This window comes from Rhinolophus sinicus, chromosome 5 (assembly GCF_057876585.1).
Source record: "Rhinolophus sinicus isolate RSI-liver-muscle chromosome 5, RSI-T2T, whole genome shotgun sequence".
Lineage (NCBI taxonomy): Eukaryota > Metazoa > Chordata > Mammalia > Chiroptera > Rhinolophidae > Rhinolophus > Rhinolophus sinicus.
The window spans coordinates 26,407,156-26,423,250 of record NC_142505.1 but is presented as its reverse complement, the minus strand read 5'-3'; the positions used below and the strand labels follow the sequence as shown (position 1 = coordinate 26,423,250).

The 16,095-nt window shown below is 34.4% G+C and overlaps 1 long non-coding RNA gene across 2 annotated transcripts in view; it reads left to right on the top strand.

Annotated features, from left to right (window-relative positions):
• The window catches only part of LOC109444555 (uncharacterized), a 47,449-nt gene that overhangs the window by 15,879 nt on the left and 15,475 nt on the right, over nucleotides 1-16,095 (top strand). For both annotated transcript variants that reach the window (XR_012489494.2, XR_016021434.1), the window contains exons 4-5: nucleotides 5,888-5,999; nucleotides 8,362-8,446. This is a non-coding gene — a long non-coding RNA (uncharacterized LOC109444555). The remainder of the gene's footprint in view (nucleotides 1-5,887; nucleotides 6,000-8,361; nucleotides 8,447-16,095) is intronic.

The window sequence follows — 16,095 nt, the reverse complement described above, 5'->3', positions numbered from 1 at the left end:
TTACAAAGATTTTCAAATCTCACCTTTGATGCTTTCGAAGGCCTGTTATGCAGGCGGGGAAGTTTCCCACCAGCATGTACAATCTCAAGACTCAGAAATAAGTAGCATCTTTCTGAATATTGCGTGTACCTTGGATGGAGCCTGGGTGTTTGTTTCATCTTTGGCACAGGCTGGCTTTCATCTGCTCCTCTCTTCTGAGGCAGAGTGATGCCTGCAGCCTGTAACACACAAGGCACATTGTGGACACCCTGATAAATAGTAAATGACGATAATGGTAATGACAGAGCCGAGCCCTGTCTTTGCAGCTGTATAATTTTTCCCTTCCATTGTGTGCCTCCGCAGACAGCTGTCATATCCTTGCTTTCAGAAGCAGAGAATCCTTGCCAAATTAAAGCTTGAGAGGAGCACATTACATCCTCCTGTCATCGTGGGAGTGTGAGATGTGAATGCCTACAGCTATACATGTCACTCAGAGACACATCTATTTGATAAATACTGTCTCAAGAGCCAATTCAGATTGATTACCTGGCCAATTCAATCAATTGTACAGATCTCTGATCTAGAGAATTGAGTTTATATGATGCCCAAATTACTGGCAAATTCCAGGGGGAAAAACGCCCGGCACATCTGAGACCTTTTCAGCATAGTTTAGATGAATTATATTAATTAAATAATCATGTATTTTTAGATAAATATTTTTAAACATGCAATTTAATGAACTTGTTTATTGAGGGATTGAGTAGATATCATCAACATCAGCATCAATTTTTACGGAATGGAGAATATTGATAATCGAGACTTACAATTTGCTAAGGACTGTACTAAGGATTTTCCATCCCATTTCTTATTTAATATTCAAACAAAAACCCACTAAAGGTAAATACTAATACCATACTTTTGTACGCGTGGAAAAACCAAGGCCAAGGAAGGGTAAGCAGTTTGCCATGGGTCACAAGTAAGTAAGGGCAGTAGTCCAATTCAGTTTCCTGTGACTCTACTGTTTTTATAAGCTTTTTGGAGAGTACTTTCAGAATAGAAACAACACCTTAACCGTAATATTACTCATTCACTTATGCATTTTAAAAATCTGTTTTTCAAGGTCTAATGAGAAATAAGCATAACCAAAAAGTAAGAATTTCAAGTGTATGTGCTTCATCTAGTAATTCTACTTCTTATATCCATTTTTAAAGCGATAATTCTATTCAAATTACAAAATATCCAGGTCCAATAATAAATGAATGGTTTAAAACTATGTAATGGAATATTCTTCAACCATTAAAATTGAGTATTGCAAAGACTAATAAACTCAAAATGCTGACTATAACACAAAATAAGAAAAACTGGCTGACTACATGATGTTAAAAAAGAGCTGAATAGGAAAAAAGACAGAAAAAATGCAACAAAATATATGTTAGGTTGTTAAAATTATGAGTGGTTTTCTTTCATGTTCCAGTAATTGCTAAAAATGTGTTATGTTAATTTATAATAGAAAACATTTTAAAAAGAGATCCACTATCAATAAAATTAGATCAGCTTTTGTATTCTAACTGGTGGTCTAACTGGTCTGGTGTAACTAAAGTTTAATCATATGTATATATTATAAATTAACATAACATATATTAATATATATATATATTTGTTCTCAAATAGCTAATTAATTTAGCAAAAATAACAGTCATGATTTATCAAAAGAGTTTTCAAAAAACATTACTTTGCTAAATCATGGGCCAGATTCATTTGCATGATGGATTCTCCTTGATCATACATTTCCAACTATATGCTTACTGAAAAGTTACTTTTTTATAAGGGAGAGAATGTTAGAAATTTTTATTATGATTTATATAATTTCTGATTTACATAGTTGACCATTGCTCTACGTTTTAATTAACTCACCATCACTAGTACATTGAAATTATAATTTTAGTGCACCAGTTGAAAAAAAAGTTGTCATTTTCTGCAGTCATGCAGCTATAAAATTTATTGTCTCTATCATGAGATTAAGGAGTGTCCCATTAGGACAATGATTTTAATCCATGAATTCATGAGGCATTTCCTAAACTTTCCTTGGTTTCTGCTAACCTTGCATAATCATCTAGAGTGTAAAGGCAAGCCACATCAGGAGGACAAATGATTATCGCCTTCTCTTGGGAATAGAAACAGATTCCTACAGAAGCTCCTCATAATGGGACATGAGAAGGCCTGCTGTGAATCCTTGGCATTCAGTCAGACCTCCAGAGAAGTGGCTTGGAAATCAGCAGGGCAGGCAATAGTGGGTAGGAACATCTTGAGGAAAGGGGATGTCAATGCCATCTTTGTAGTAAATCATTTTCTTTAAAAGTATCTTATCTTAACTTTAAATGCTGGCAACTTCTGATATTAATTCCAAACTAACAACATCTACAGTAAAGCTTTTCAACTAGAATTGCTTGTTTAAATTTAGCATTTGTACTATGCAAGAAGGTATTTTATTATTCAAACTTGAAAAATACTGTTCTTGACTTCACAGGATTTGGTTGAACACCATCTACTTATCCACCCATTCATGCATCTGTCTGTCTGTCTGTCTATCTATCTATCTATCTATCTATCTATCTATCTATCTATCTATCTATCATCTGTCTATCTAGTTGCTATTTCCTGCTGAGTATTCTGTTACTTTCCTCACTTATATAATAACAATAAACATAGTCCTTCTTTAAGTACTAAAAAGTCATTATTATTTGTGATAGGAATTATTTATCTTTTTTTCAACCTTTGAGCTACTAATTTCCTTTAAAAATTCTTTCCAAAAATGTCTATATTAATTCTCTGTTCAACTGCACATACCAAAACAAGGATTCAAATTTGTTTCTATTGTTTCTTGTCATAATCCTTAAAATACTCACTCAAAAATATATTGCATTTTAAGAATGGTTTTGTGGGAAAAATAGTTTTGCTTTGCCATTCTAAGATCTATTATCATAAATATTGCTGTGAAGAAATTAATAGAGGCTGAATGCTTTATAAACATAGTGGACAGATTTATTATTCTATTCAGAGATGATAATTTATACTATCCTACTGCTGACTTAAAATGCAATGGTTGAAGATATAGGCACAGACAAAATTGAGTTATATCAAGGTGCTGTGTGTCACAGGTCTAGCCAGGATATCTAATGTAATTTGTCTGTTACAATGTTTATGAAACATTCCATCTGGCACAATAGGCCTCTAAGACAGAAGGTGTTGGCATATTAAAGATGCGAGCATCTCACACATGACTACCCATTTATTATTTCAGCAAAAGGGAAGACAACCTTTAGAATATAGTGGAGAGATTAGGCAACTCGGATATTTGATTCAAATATATATTTGAGGACTACTACATCACAATACATCAAGATATTTTAATAAGAAATGGAATTTTTGTTTTGAAGCTAAAAACGTATAAATCCCAGTGACTTTTTTTCTTTCTATTCACAGATACTGTATTTTTACCTTGCTTGGCTGATTTTCATTTTAAGAAAAAGGGATTTTTAAAATAAAAATTGCAACGTTACAACAAGCTATGTTACTGGAGCAAATTTTCAGACAAAATCCAAGAAGGAAATCACTCTATTACAGATCCAGTTCTCTCATTAAAAACAAACAAACAAAAATTACTAAATGGTTGTTGATTACATTTCATGAGTCTTTAAACAAATTGCTGTGAATGCTATCTTACCATGCATTCCCATCATTTAACTTCACACATTTTTATTTTGTTTTTTATAACTTCCAAGATGGTAAGATATAGAATTACAAGGAGGGAATGCCATCATTCCATTAAAGGAGAAAAAAGTTAAGTGTCCTATTTTACATACTGGGAATAATGAATATGTTGAAATTAAAAGGATGTTCACATTCTCAACGGCATTCTGTAATTATCATTATTTGAGAAGATACTATGTAGAAGATATCTATCCTGGCACCTCACACACATCATCTTATTTAACCCTCAAAACAAATCTTATGAGGATGCTTTTATTACTCCAATTTGTGTCTGAGGAAACTGAGGTTAAAAGAGGTTAAGCAATTACTCAAGCTTCACTTCATTCCCCAGGAATGTCTTACGCCAACTCGTATATTCCTTCCTTTGAGATTTTTTTGTTTTAATTAAAGTTTATTGGGGTGACAATGGTTAGTAAGGTTACATAGGTTTCAAGTGTACAATTCTGTAATACATCATCTATATATCACATTGTGTGTTCACCACCCACAGTTCTCCTTCCATCACCATCTATTTAATTAATAGTGAAAAACTGAAGCCCTTCACTCTAAGTTCAGGAAAAAGACAGGGTTGGCTGTCCCCTATTACCACTGCTTTTTAACAGGGTTGGTTGTCCTGTTGAAAAGCAGTGGTAATAGGGGACAACGAACCATGTCTTGGGTCCACAGGGTTGTCCCCTATTCCCACTGCCTTTCTTGCTCCGAAAGTCCTAGCCAGAGCAAGCAGGCAAGAGAAGAAATAAAAGGCATCTGAATTGGGAATGAAAAAGTTAAATTGTCACTTTTTGCAGATGATGTGATGCTATATATAGAAAATCCATTGAGATTGTTTGACATTGAATATTCCAGGAGGAAGTCACACTATGGCAGTGTTTTGATAGCATCTGATTTAAAATATTCTACATCCCAATAGAAGCTCAGGGGTTTCCCTGAGTAGATTATTCAATATTATTTCTCTGATTTGATATTTGAAGAGTTCATCAAATGCCAATCCAGTTACCTTACCACTCGAATGCATTCCAACAGATTTGCACCTCTAGCAGTTCTTTTCTGTTTGAACTTCAATTTTTCCCTCTCCTGAACATATCTTTTTAACATGTGAAACAAAACGTATTTCATGTTGACTTGATTTTCCTCTCTGCTAAAGTGTTATTCCCTTTAAATATTCCCGTTGTTGACAAAACCAACTTATGATAATAAACTTGGCATTCTCCCTCCTTTTGGTTTTTCATGTCTTTGTAACAATAGACTCCTGCCATTTCTGACCCACTGCATTGCACAGAAAGATATCTTCTTTTTCAGACCTAAACTGAAAAAGAAACACTTTTAATTTCAAGTATTTTTCTAGATGCCTTCTTTCCCTCATAGGTCTTTATTTGACATCACCCTGCTATCTATAACACACAAGATCTTATCCTGTGAGAACATAATGAAAATATCTTACATAATCAGAACAATACTCCTTATAAACTATTGCCTTAATCTACTTCTCTGATATAATAGTTTCAACTTCTCAAATTAAATAAAAATTCCATGTCATGGCCTTTCCTTTTCTTCATAAGTTAATAAATTAACCCCACCCATCTATACTGGCTGCCTTAATGTCTCCACACAGGAGTTTGTTCTTCTGCAAGATGAACTCTACCTGTCTCTTCTCTTCTTCATGAACATTATATGTATATATTTACAGTTGAACCTTGAACACTGCCAGGAGTAGGGGCACCAACACCCCCACACAGTCAAAACTTGACTCCCCAAAAAACTTAACAACTAATAGCCTATAGTTGACCGACAGCCTTACCAATAATATAACAGTGGGTGAACACATATATTGTATGTCATATGTATTATATACTGTATTCTTACAATAAAGTAGGCTAGAGAAACAAAATGTTAAGAAAATCATAAGGAAGAGAAAATACATGTATAATACTGTATGTATTTGTTAAAAAATAACTCCACATAAAAGTGAACACACACAGTTCAAACCTGTTATTCAAGGATCAACTGTATGTATATCTGTATAAGTTATGTATATATACGTATGTATCATATATATGTTACATATTTATATATGTTATATATTATAATATAATATACTATGATACAATACAATCATTTCTTTCTCTTTTTTTTGAAGAGTTCAAAACACTGGTTATAAGGATGCTCAATGATCTCAATCAGAACTTCAACAAACAGACAAGAAACTAAAATGGAGATAGAAAAAAAACATATAATCATTTCTAATGCAGGTATTCATGGTGTTGAAATCCTTATTACTATCAATCTCAATGGTAGCATTACCTAATAATTACTAAGTAATGTATTAGGTGCTTTATAGACATATGTCACATAGTTATTAAAATAACTATGAGGAAGAAATGACAATGAAAGAACTAAAGGTGTGACTTATAAATATTAGTAAGGAGGGGGCTAGATACCTATATGTTGTTTTCTGTGTTTTCCATTGTTAAAAAAATAGATTCAAGATAGTCTGCCAATAAATTAGAATTCAAAAGCAAAGTCACCAATCCTTAATGCTTTAGTCCACTTTTTTTTCATTTCCTGAGGTAGAATTACTACATAGTGAAATGTACAAATCTTAAGTGAATTTTAAAAATGTATATACTCAGTTAACTGCCACCCTATTCATGATATAAAGTGTTTCATCATCACCCCAGAAAGTTCCTGTATGCTCCTTTAAGCCAATCTTCATCAACATAAATGATCAGTGTTCTAATTTCAAACACCATTGATTAGTTTTACCTTATCTTGAATTTTATATTAATTAAATTAAACAATGTACACTGTTTTATATCTGGCTTCTTTCTCTTAACATAATGCTTTTGATTCACTCATATTTTACATATATCATTTGTTCATTGTTTTTATTGCTAAGGAATGGTCCACTGTGTGAATATACCACAGTTTCTTAATTTATTCACCTATGAATTGATATTTGGATTATTTCCAATTATTATATATTATTAAACATTTTTGTGGACATCGGATTTCCTCATTGAGTTTTTAAGAATGACCTGGAAAAGTTACGTTACTTTTTTACTTTCTTCCCACCAGGAATACGCATTTAATTTCTCTCTATTCAGCTGTCCTCTTCTGCTAGATTGCAATTATCATGGGTAAAGGGACTGTATCTTTTTATCTACCTTCCTCTTCTGTCCAGCAAATGGCACATGCTAGATTACAGTCAGTAAATATTAGCTGAATTAAACTTTGTCAGATGACTGTTAAGACAGCTCCTCTGAGAATCTTGTTTTGATACACAGAACTATCATGAACATTGTTCTGTATTCTGTCCTTTCTGTGACTTTTGTGTGTGAGGCATTCTGGGTCTCTCCTGTACTATTTAGATGACTTGATTTGTATTTCCTTTGTGATGTTCCACAAAGACCTTCACGTGGTTATTACCCACTAAATATGGGTGGCTGCTTTATCAGCCTCATCCCAAGATCACACACACACACACACACACACACACACACACTCACACACACTCACACTCGCACACATTCATACACACTCACCCCAACCATTAACTCTGGGGTGAATGCTCACCTCAGGGAAGAAGGCTGTAATGATTCTGCTCATTCAGATTCATCTCTTTATGGAATAATGTCCCTGAAGGAAGAGGATAAAATATGAATATGAAGGAGGAGGGAAAATTCAGAAGCCTCACTCTTTAACACTGAACAAAAGCAGTATAAATCAGAAGACACTGCAGTAGCCCAAACTAGCCACTAATATGTACATCTTTCTCAATATCACCTTGAGAGTCACAGGATAAGCCTGGAAAATAATCTTCCAACCAATTAAAATATAAATCTTACCAGCATATGAGAGCAAAAGTTAAAATTTCTGTTCTCTCACAATGGCACAGTATGACAGAAATGATTGATTTTTAGACCACACAAATAGTTCTTAAATTTTAGTGTGCAAAAGAATCTGGAGATTGTGTGGAGAACTCAGATTCCCAAACCTTATATTCAAGTGTTCTAATTGAGTAAATATGGCACAGTAATTGCATTTTAAATAAATGTACCAAGAAACTCTTAGACAGGTGTTTAAGCTTTTGCTACTGAAAATGTGATTTTTGGACCAGCAATGTCAGCATCATCTCAGAGCCTTGTAAGAGATGCAGTATCTCAGGGCCATCCCTAGACCTACCGAATCAGAATCTACATTTCATGAAAATCCCCAGATTATTCTTATGCCCTGTATATTTTGAAAAGTACTGCTCTAAATACACATTGGAAGAAACACCAGGTATTCAAACCAACGAGTGATGGTAATCCTGCTGACTGTTTGCTGGTTATTTCTCAATCCCTAGCAAATTCTAGATGTATGGTAGGTAGTACAGTATAAAAATGACATTCAGCATTAGTTAAGCACCAACAGTGTGCCAAGTCTGCACTGAATGGTTCCCGTAATAATTTCATTTCGCAGTTATTATTTCCTGGTAACTGGAAAGCATTGCATGCTTCAGGAATGAGTACGCCCGTGGGGACTGGACAAGCTTGAGTTTGAATCTTGATTTTTGTTTTACTTGCTAAGACTATAACCTTGAACATGCTTTGTAATCTCTCTAAATATTAGGATTGCTCCTTTGGAAATAACGTCTCCACTGCAGAATTTGGTGAGAAGTGGAAGGAAAAACATCCATGAAGTGACTTACCACATGGTAAGTGTTCAGTTTTCTCATTTCTGGATGCAAATAAAATACACACGCATAGCCCATTTACCCTGTCCCCCATGTAATGCTGACTTGTTAGCATTCTTTTTGGTCTTTTAACACTTTAACTATAAATATAGTTATTTTCATTACAGTGCATTGTAATGTCCTGAAGTTTTTTTTTCTCATTCATTCAGTCAAGGAATATTCTACCATTCTGTCATGAATCAAATCTTTTCTGCAACGTGTCACTTACTCCACTGCAACCCCTCTTCATTTTGTGTTATCTCAAACTGTTTTGAACCTATAATGGCTGGCAAAAAATTTGCAAGTGATAGTGGTAGACATGCCCCAAATAAATGAGGAGACCATATAATGCTGCTTATTAAAATGCAAGTTTTACATGGAGTACCTGTAAGGAGGTTGTTGAGGAAAGAGCTATTCAAGATCAGCCAGCCCATAGGTATAGATGTGCAGCCTTTGACATTATGAAGATACCATGAGCTTCATTGTACCCTGGAAAGCTGATCAACAATTGTATGACTGAAAGAAACTAGTCCTGGAGGCAGGTCATGACTTTAGAGTCCTAAACAGAATAAAAGATAATTTGACCAAATAATTCTGAAAGCACAGCTACACTGTGACTGGACTATAACAATATCACATAGTACTAATTCCAGCAGTGTTCCTATTTTCAGAAATGCATCTTCATGAAACTAGTCAGAGTCAGATATGGATTCTTTTTTCTTTAGTCAACTTGCTGCTGCAAAGAAGTCATAAGCGGAAAAGGCAGCAATGAAATTGTAGTCATATCCTTAGGATATGAATGCCATTGCGAACTTGAGTCTGAATCAATGCACACAGTCATGGGAAATAATTAAATTATTTCCTAGTAGGGCTATGAAATTTATATGACTAGCTGCCCTCTCGGGAAACCGAGTTATCTTATAATATGGAGCTTTCTTTATACATCTATTGTTGAAACGATTTGTTTCAATTAAGGCAGGGACTGTAACTTGTTTCTATGTTTTTCTGCAAGTAGCACCCTGCCTGGTACAGAAAGAGTCCTCAATTAGTGTTTTTGAACTGAACTAAAAATAGTAAAGCAGGCTATAGAAATTGAGATTCTCTGACCCAATGAAGAAAAATTTGGTATTAAAATAAATGATTTTTTCTGTCACAATTTTATATCATATAAAACATTTTAATTATTAATATTGGCGGATTATTGTCCAATTCTGCTAAATCTGGATAAAATGGTTTATTTACCATTACACCAAGAAGGATTTTCACAAATTACATAAGTAGTTCTTGACCAAAATGTGTTAGACAATAGAACACATGTATTAAAGATATTGGAGAACCTCTTAGAATTAAAACAAACGGGGAAAAAAAACACACACATATGAGATGTGACAATTAAGTTCGCGAACTTGTGGCAACAATGTTACTAACCATTTTTTATATCAGAAGGATTATTCATTATGAATTTGTACCACTGGGCAAACAGTTAACCACGTTTACCATTTGGAAGTTCTGAAAAGGCTGCCTGAAAAAGTTAGACGAAAATGATCTGAACTTTTCACCAATTCATGGCTCTTGCATCACAACAATATACCGGCTCACGGGGCACTGTCTGTGAGGGAGTTTTTAGCCAGTAAACAAACAAGCGTATTGGAACAGCCTCCCTACTCACCTGATCTGGCCCCCCAATGGCTTCTTTCTTTACCTGAAGATAAAGGAAATATTGAAAGGAAGACATTTTGATGACATTCAGGACATTCAGGACTATTCAAGGGTAATACGATGACGGCTCTGATGGCCATTCCAGAAAAAGAGTTCCAAAATTTCTTTGAAGGGTGGACTAGGCACTGGTGTCAGTGCATAGCTTCCTAAGGGGAGTACTTCGAAGGTGACCGCAGTGATATTTGGCAATGAGTTATGTAGCACTCTTCCTAGGATGAGTTCGCGAACTTAATTGTCCTACCTCGTATACATTCTTCTATAAGATATCTTTTGCAATTTTAAAATGCCTTTTAAAAATACACAGAAGTAGGATGATATTTGGATTTTTAAAAAATCACTTGGGAAGCTATTGGAATTTCTAGGAAAGAAGTGATGGTGTCTTGTCCTAGTGGAGACAGAAAAGAATTCATGACTAAGTAGATATACAAAGTGTATTTTTTTCAATGACAGTATTTGTTCTGTGCTTTACTACTGTGATCCAATGAGACTAGTTTTCTAGATTGATTCCCAGTTTATGACCTTGTCCAACTGAATGGATTTTGGAGCCATTTATAGAAAAATAAATAAGTTGGTTTAGGCAAGTATTTTTTAATCGTCGTTCAAATAACTTGGACTTTATTATTTAGCTTAGTGAATATTTGCTAAAAAATAAGTTTATCGTTTTTGAGCTGATATAGTGTTACTTATCTATAGTTAGAATTGCCAATCCTAATAATTTTAATAGCTTGAAATACTTTTATCTATAGACTATAGTTTATATGAGAGCCTATTTGCATGTGTGTTCAAACGACCATATAAGATATCATACTTGAAGTTTCTGTCAGTTACCCGTTTATTTCCTCTCCACACCAAATCCACCCTTTCTTTGTCTGCTTTGTGATATTGTAGCTGGACCATGAAAACATTTCTTCTTTGCAGCTAGGACAATGTTAAGCTTTGTTAAATGGCCCTGGAGGGACACTGCAAAGGAAATAATTTCTTTTCCTGGTTCTACTGTGCTTCCCTGAAAATAGGATCGGGTCTTATATTAATTTTTGCTCCAAAATACGCATTAGGGCGTATTTTCAGGGGATGTCTTATTTTTTCATGTACCACAATCTACATTTATTCAAATACAGTCATATCATCTTCTGGAACATCGTCATAATGTACTAAATGCGTCTGTCTGGCTGATGATCTTAACTGGGGCTTATTTTCAGGGTAGGTCTTATTTTCGGGGAAACATGGTAGTGTGCTTTGCTCTTCCTGTTCCTGCAACACTTGTCTGATGTGCAGGACACCCACAGGCATCTCCTGCAAATGCATTGCAGTGTTTCCCAGAAGGAGGATTCCCAAAGAGCTTTAGTGGTGTCCCTCAAAGCAACTTTTCGGTGCTGCACCTGCACCTTACCTGGCATATTCCTGCCTTCCAGCCCCATCCTGCAGCACCTTGGCAAATTTCTCTGCCATTCAGTGCACTAAAATCACTTTTTCCCCAACAAAGTCTGAATTTCAACCTTGGTTAGGGGTGGGGAACTTCTTCCAAATGTGTTCCTTGAGTTCTGGGTCTTAGCCCTAGAGGTGGTGGATGCTTCCTAAGTCCCCTACTCTTGAATTCTTTAGAGTTCTCTTTATGTCTTAGTAGTTAGTCTCCTGATGTTATTTAATAATACTTTGCATTGAAACTTTTCTTATTCAGTTTACTGTGTGATTTCTATCTCCTTATTGGACCCTGACTGATACAAAGATCAAATCCCTTATTGTGATAAGTGCCCTATAATTGATTTTTCAAGAACTACCTCATCTATCTCCACTTCTGTGTTAATTTGTAGTCTAAATCCCTCTAATCAAAGGCTAACCTATAATTTTGTTTGAATAGTATTTGCTTTCCTTTACCTTTAAATGATCAGGTTTTGTACCTTTTACATGACTCTGATGGTTTTCTCTGACCTTTGGTGACAGGCAAATTGCCTCTAAAGAGTTCTTCAGAGAGGCAGAATAGCCACAGTTTTTACTGAATATGCTTGTAGATCAGAAAGCTTCATGTTCTTTGAACAGTGAAAATAAATAGTAAAAGATAAATTTTAAAAGCCAATATATTTCAACAAATGATATATTTGTGTGCCACAGAGAATAAATGACTTCAATAATCATAAATGCATGCTGCTGGAATTACAATATTTTTTTCCCCCAACCAGACTTCATTCTAGGAGATAAGTAAACTATGCGTCATCCACTGATTTTGCCTTCATTTGCCACTATGTTTCTGCTCATTGAAAATGAAAGGCCCCCTTTCTTTTCCCTAAATGATTAATGGCACATGCTAATCAAGTCTTTCTTTCTGCATAGTTCATTGCAAGTGTGAGAAATAATGTCAGAAACTAAATGAACCTTTTGGAGTTGACTGATTTCTCCAAATTTTTGTGATTTTACCCAGCATCTAACTGACAATATTATTTTTAAAATAAAGTAAAAGAAGAAAACATGCCCCAAGGTTTTGATTCTGACTCACTTTCCTAAGACAGAAAAAAACATAATCTAAATAAGTTGTTTCTAGAATTTACCTAGTAAAATCTCTTGCCTTTGTAAGGCCTTATCAAAATACATTTAAAAAGCAAATTAATTTTTTTTTTATTATTGTTGCTCCACTTTTTGATTAGGACAAATGTGAATAAGCTATATTTTATCAAAGGTACTCTTCTTCTAAATTTATTGTACCATTCAAACAACAGAAGACATTTGCTAACAAATGTAACATTTTAAATTTAACACATGTTATTTGTAAACAAAGAGAATGAGATGTTGACGGTGTTATTCAATTTTCTGAATATGTCTAATTTGAAAAGTTAAGCATAGTTTAAAAGAATTCACAGAAAACATGCTTACTGACTGATAATCATGAATATTTCATTTATATCTTATACCTATATATATTATTTGTATTTATATAAATATAGAAACACACACAAAGTATATGCATATCTTTATTAAGGATCATTAAAACAGTTTTTAAAAAGTCAAATCCATGGAATTCACATATGTCAAATATTATTATTGAAAGTAAATTGAAATCTTGGGACCATGGTGTTTTTAGAGTCCAATTTGTGATGACCTATGGATTTCTTTCTTTGTTTTGTTTGTTGTTGTTGTTGCTATTGTTTTAATCTGAGATAGAGATGCCTCTCACTAGAGGAAAACTGAGTCCATGGTAGCACAGTGTTTAGAAAAGTGTGGGTCTTCAAGACTAGAGAGTCTGAGTTGAAACCTCATGCTTGCCCTACAACTTTGGACCAATTAGTTTAGTGCTTTGGGCATCAGTATCTTCATCTATAAAACAGAGATAACAATATCCAACTCAGACTGTTGAATATTAGGTGATGCAAGTAAAACCAAAATTTCTTATCACAAAATAGGTCATTTCCCTTCTCTACTACAGCCCCTGCATTTAGGGAACACAATTTAAAAAACTCTTCAAAACAGGATGGAAAGGGCCAGGCCTACATCCTTATGGTACCTTCTGCATTTCAAGGTCCATCTACGGAATACTTACCTGAATGTAACCATGCCTCACTCTTCATCAGTAGCTGGTGGTAAATTCTTGATCCTCATGTATCTATGAGCCCTGACATATTCAGAATGAATTGGTAAGATGCATGAAAACATAGGTCACTTTTGCGTTGTCTATATTGCCCTAAATGTTATTAAAGAACAATCAACATATGGAAAAATCCACAGGCTGATGAACTTTTATACATTAAAAATACTCATGAAACCAGCACAAAGTCCAGGGAACAAACAGTGTGTGAGCTCCAGAAGGCCCCATTTGTTTCTTAGCAGTCAGTCCTCCTAGCTCCACCTTAAGGACAACCACTTTCCTGGATTTTAATGGCAGAGCTTAGTTTTGAGAATATATTCAGTTTTTAAGTCACTTTTTAGTTGTTTAAACATTCAATATTTGTATTCAATAAATATTTATTCAGTAGCTCTTAATGGTCCAATAATTATATGGGTTACATGGTAGTAAATGAAATAAAAATTAGTCCCTGGTCTCGTGGAGCTTGTGATCTAGTAAGAGTTAGAAGACGATGAAATAATAAAAAATCTGATTGAATAATATGCACTTGGTGAGCCAAATTCCAAATTTATTTTCTAGGAGAAGGATACATGCAAATTACTAGTAATTTGTAGTTCTCTGGACCAGTTGATCATGTTTCACACAGAAGACTTTACATTAAGGCACCAGCTCTCTAAATTCTACTCAGGGTTCCATATTGAACTTAGAAACCTTCATGAACAAACAAGAAAGGCTTTAAATAAAATCATAAACATAATTTTAAGAGAAGGGATGGATACGTAGGAGTAGGTCACTTTTCTTTAGCTCATGATATCCAGTTATGTTCTTTCTATATGAGAAGTCGATAACATTCTCCAAAAATATTTCAAAGTTATAAAGATTTAGAAAATAGTGGGTTATACAAAGGTGTTTTATTTTTAATAAATGCTGGGATTTCTCATAGCCTTTAATATGTTCATGTATTTCTAATTATCTAAGGGCAGGGGTTATATATAATATGTATCACTTTCTGAACCTATTAAATTGCAGAACAACTTTTCTTCTTGAATCACTGTAGTAAACAATTTGGTAGGAAATAGATAATGTAGAATAAGGGTTAAGAAAGGGTTTTGGTGTTTGACAGTTCTGTATCTGAATACCTCCCATAGGTACGGCAAGGAACTTGACATGTTCTGAGCTCTAATTATCTCTTCAGTAAAATGGAATTAATTATATATACCGCATAGAATTGCTATCAAAATCAAATGAGAGACCATATATAACATGTTTTATATATTCCTTGTCACAGAGGAAACACATTTGTGTGTGTGTAAAAACAGACAAAGATAGTTATGAAGATAGAATCTCCATTGTATGCAAACAAACCTGGTTTAACCCAGAAGTCAACAATTCGGCTTGCATGGCATGACTTGAGAAGCACAAAACCAAATTGTAGGTTCCCCTCTCCTGTTTTATTTAGTCTTCATTCAAACCTCTCCACTCCCTTGGTGCTCTTAGCCCCACCCCAAAATGTGTCCTCTGTGACCCCGTTCCTCCCCCCAAACATCTACCACAGATGCCCTGATCGTCTGTTCTTTACAAGGAATTAAGGAGCTCATTATCAATAAAATATTTACTGATAATTTCATAGAGAATGGCCCTATCTCAAGAATATATTTAATTGAAAAGAAAATTCATGAAGATACAAAGAATCTTAAAGAGTCAACATAATGAAGCTCTGATGAGAAAATGATGGGATGTCCTTGAGGATTGAGAGAGAGTTTTTATTTTACCCACCCACCTACTGGCTAGGATTATAAACACAGGTTTCTGCATATATGTAATACTTGTTTTCTTTTTTTAAGCTAAGCCTTTGACATAGTCCAAGGATCCAAGTCAGAGCAAAATCCCATTTTGTCCTTAATGCCCACTTTTTACTAGCAGACAAATTAGTGTCCTCAACCATCCTTGCTCTTACCCCCACACCCACCATTGAAATCCCAGAGCTCTCAACAGAGTCCATCCAATTTCAGGAAGGCATCTCTGACAGGTGGACACCACCTAATCTAAACATTTACTTTTTTTTAATTGTTAGTTTCAGGTATACAAAACAATGTAATAGTTAGACATTTATACCCCTCAAAATGTGATAACCCCCTCCCCCAATCTACTACCCCTCTGACATCATATATAGCTGTTACAATTCCACTGACGCTATTCCTTATGCTGTGCTCCACATCCTGTGACTATACATATATATATGTGTATATATATATATATATATATATATATATATATATATATATATATGATTATAGTTAACATTCATTACTATTCAGCTTCAGCTTCAGGTGTACAGTGCAGTGTTTAAGCACCTACA